A 4,530-nucleotide genomic window follows, 5' to 3' on the forward strand; every position below is an offset into this window, starting at 1 on the left:
CTTTATCCCCTTGGTATCCATATGTTTTTTCTCTACTTCTGTGTCTCAACTTCTGCTCTGCAAACCGGTTCATCTGCACCATATTCTAGGTTCCACATATATGCGTTAATATATGATATTTGTTCTTCTTTTTCTGACTTACTTCACTCTGTATGACACTCTCTAGATGCATCCATGTCTCTACAAATGACCCAATTTCATTCCTTTTTATGGCTGAGTAATATCCCATTGTATACATGTACCACATCTTCTATATCCATTCATCTGTCGATGGGCATTTAGGTTGCTTCCATGACCTGACTATTGTAAACAGTGCTGCAATGATCATTGGGGCACATGTGTCTCTTTGAATTATAGTTTTCTCTGGCTATATGCCCAGTAGTGACATTGCTGGGTCATAGGGTAATTCTACTTTTAGTTTTGTAAGGAACCTCCATACTGTTCTCCATAGTGGCTGTATCAATTTACATTCCCACTAACAGTGCAAGACGGTTCCCTTTTCTCCACACCCTTTCCAGCATTTGTTGTTTGCAGATTTTCTGATGATGCCTATGCTAACTGGTGTGAGGTGATACTTCATTGTAGTTTGGATTTGCATTTCTCTAATAATTAGTGATGTTGAGCAGCTTTTCATGTGCTTCTTGGCCATCTGTATGTCTTCTTTGGAGAAATGCCTATTTAGTTTTCTGCCCATTTTTGGATTGGGTTGTTTGTTTTTTTAATATTGAGCTGCATGAGCTGTTTATATATTTTGGAGATTAATCCTTTGTCCGATGATTCATTCGCAAATATTTTCTCCCATTGAGGGTTGTCTTTTCATCTTGTTTATGGTTTCCTTTGCTGTGCAAAAGCTTTTAAGTTTTATTAGGTCCCATTTGTTTACTTTTGTTTTTATTTCCATTACTCTAGGAGCTGGATCAAAAAATACATTGCTGTGATTTATGACAAAGAGATTTCTTCCCATGTTTTCCTCTAAGAGTTTTATAGTGCCCAGTCTTATATTTAGGTCTCTAATGCATTGTGAATTTATTTTTGTGTATGTTATTAAGGAGTGTTCTAATTCATTCTTTTACATGTAGCTGCCCAGTTTTCCCAGCACCACTTATTGAGGAGGCTGTCTTTCTTGCTTATATATCCTGGCCTCCTTTGTCATAGATTAGTTGACATAGGTGTGTAGGATTATCTATGGGCTTCCTATCCTGTTCCATTGATCTATATGTCTGTTTTTGTGCCAGCACCATATTGTCTTGATTACTGTAGCTTTGCAGTATAGTCTGAAGTCAGGGAGTCTGATTCTTCCAGCTCCGCTTTCTTCCCTCAAGACTGCTTTGGATATTCGGGGTCTTTTGCATCTCCATGCAAATTTTAAGATTTTTTTCCTTGTACTTCTGTTAAAAATGCCATTGGTAATTTGATAGGGACTGCAGTGAATCTGTAGATTGCTTTGTGTAGTATAGTCATTTTCACAATATTGATTCTTCCAATCTAAGAACATGGTATATCTCTCCATCTGTTGGTATCAGCATTAATTTCTCTCATCAGTGTCTTACAGTTTTCTGCAGACAGGTCTTTTGTCTCCCTAGGTAGGTTTATTCCTAGGTATTTTATTCTTTTTGTTACAATGGTAAATGGGAGTGTTTCCTTAATTCCTCTTTCAGATTTTTCATCAGTAATGTATAGTAATGCAAGAGATTTCTGTGCATTAATTTTGTATCCTGAAACTTTACCAAATTCATTGATTAGCTCTTGTAGTTTTCTGGTGGCATCTTTAGGATTCTCTATGTATAGTATAATGTCAAATGTAAACAGTGACAGTTTTACTCGTTCTTTTCCAATTTGTATTACTTTTATTTCTTTTTCTTCTCTGATTGCCATGGCTAGGACTACCAAAACTATGTTGAATAATAGTGGTAAGAGTGGACATCCTTGTCTCGTTCCTGATCTTAGAGGAAATGCTTTCAGTTTTTCACCATTGAGAATGATGTTTGCTGTGGTTTTGTCATATATGGCCATCATTATGTTGAAGTAGGTTCCCTCTATGCCAATTTTCGGAGAGTTTTTAGCATAAATGGTGGTTGAAATTTATCAAAAGCTTTTTCTGCATCTATTGAGATGATCATATGGTTTTTATTCTTCAACTTGTTAATATAGTGTTTCACATTGATTGTGTATATTGAAGAATCCTTGCATCCCTGGGATAAATCCCACTTGATCATGGTGTATGATTCTTTTCATGTGTTGTTGGATTCTGTTTGCTACTATTTTGCTGAGGATTTTTGCATCTATATTCATCAGTGATATTGGTCTGTAATTTTCTTTTCCTGTAGTATCTTTGTCTGATTTTGGCATGAGGGTGATGGTGGCCTCATAGAATGAGTTTGAGTCTTCCTTCCTCTGCAATATTACGGACGAGTTTGAGAAGCATGGGTGTTAGCTCTTCTGTACGTGTTTGACAGAATTCACCTGTGAAGCCATCTGGTCCTGGACTTTTGTTTGTTGGAAGATTTTTAAACACAGTTTCAATTTCATTACTTGTGACTGGTCTGTTCATATTTTCTGTTTCTTCCTGGTTCAGTCGTGGAAGGTTATACCTTTCTAAGAATTTTTCCATTTCTTCCAGGTTGTCCATTTTATTGGCATAGAGTTGCTTATAGTGGTCTCTTAGAATGCTTTGCATTTATGCAGTGTCTGTTGTAACTTCTACTTTTTGATTTCTAATTTTGATTTGAGTCCTCGCCCTCTTTTTCTTGATGAGTCTGGCTAATGGTTTATCAATTTTGTTTCTCTTCTCAAAGAATCAGCTTTTGGTTTCTTGGTCTTTGCTATTGTTTCCTTTGTTCCTATTTCATTTCTTTCTGCTCGGATCTTTATGATTTCTTTCCTTCTGCTAACTTTGGGTTTTGTTTGTTCTTCTTTGTCTAGTTCCTTTAGGTGTATGGTTAGATTGTTTATTTGAATTTCTTTCTTGTTTCTTGAGGTAGGCTTGTATAGCTATACACTTCCCTCTTAGAAGTGATTTTGCTGCATCCCATAGGTTTTGGATCATTGGGTTTTCATTTTCATTTGTCTCTAGGTATTTTTTGATTTTCTCTTTGATTCCTTCAGTGACCTCTTGGCTATCTAGTAACGTATTGTTTATCCTCCATATGTCTGTGTTTTTTACGTTTTTTCCCCTCTAATTGATTTCTAATCACAAAGTGTTGTTTGTGGTCAGAAAAGAGGCTTGATATAATTTCAATTTTCTTAAATTTTCTGGTGCTTGATTTGTAACCCAAGACGTGATCTTTCCTGGAGAATGTTCCATGTGCAGTAGAGAAGAAAGTGTAATCGGACAACAGAGGTAAGAAGAACTGCCATCCTGCAGCCTGTGGAACAAAAACCACATTCACAGAAAGATAGACAAGATGAAAAGGCAGAGGACTATGTACCAGATGAAGGAACAAGGAAAAACCTGATAAAAACAACTAAATGAAGTGGAAATAGGCAACCTTCCAGAAAAAGAATTCAGAATAATGATAGTGAAGATGATCCAGGACCTCGGAAAAACAATGGAGGCAAAGATCCAGAAAATGCAAGAAATGTTTAACAAAGACCTAGAAGAATTAAAGAACAAAGAAACAGAGATGAACAATACAATAACTGAAATGAAAACTAAACTAGAAGGAATCAATAGCAGAAAACACTGAAGCAGAAGAAGGGATATGTGACCTGGAAGACAGAATGGTGGAATTCCCTGCTGTGGTACAGAATAAAGAAAAAAGAATGAAAAGAAATGAAGACAGCCTAAGAGACCTCTGGGACAACATTAAACGCAACAACATTCGCATTACAGGGGAACAAGAGAGAGAGAAAGGACCAGAGAAAATATTTGAAGAGATTATACTCGAAAACTTCCATAACAAAGGAAAGGAAATAGCCACCCAAGTCCAGGAAGTGCATAGAGTCCCATACAGGATAAACCCAAGGAGAAACACAATGAGACACGTAATAATCAAATTTGCAAAAATTAAACACAAAGAAAAATTATTGAAAGCAGCAAGGGAAAAATGACAAATAACATACAAGGGAACTCCCATAAGGTTAACAGCTGATTTCTCAGCAGAAACTCTAGAAGCCAGAAGGGACTGGCATGATATACTTAAAGTGATAAAAGGGAAGAACCTACAACCAAGATTACCTGGCAAGGATCTCATTCCGATTCGATGGAGAAATCAAAAGCTTTACAGACAAGCAAAAGGTAAGACAATTCAGCACCACCAAACCAGGACTACAACAAATGCTAAAGGAACTTCTCTAAGTGGGAAACACAGAGAAGACAAGGACCTACAAAAACAAACCCAAAACAATTAGGAAAATGGTTACAGGAACATACATATCAATAATTACGTTAAACGTGAATGGATTAAATGCTCCAACCAAAAGACACAGGCTTGCTGAGTGGATACAAAAATAAGACCCATATATATGCTGTCTACAAGAGACCCACTTCAGACCTAGGGACACATACAGACTGAAAGTGAGGAGATGGAA

The sequence above is a fragment of the Aethalodelphis obliquidens genome, unplaced genomic scaffold (assembly GCF_003676395.1).
Source record: "Aethalodelphis obliquidens isolate GAN/ISIS:26980383/991018 unplaced genomic scaffold, ASM367639v1 scaffold39, whole genome shotgun sequence".
NCBI lineage: Eukaryota > Metazoa > Chordata > Mammalia > Artiodactyla > Delphinidae > Aethalodelphis > Aethalodelphis obliquidens.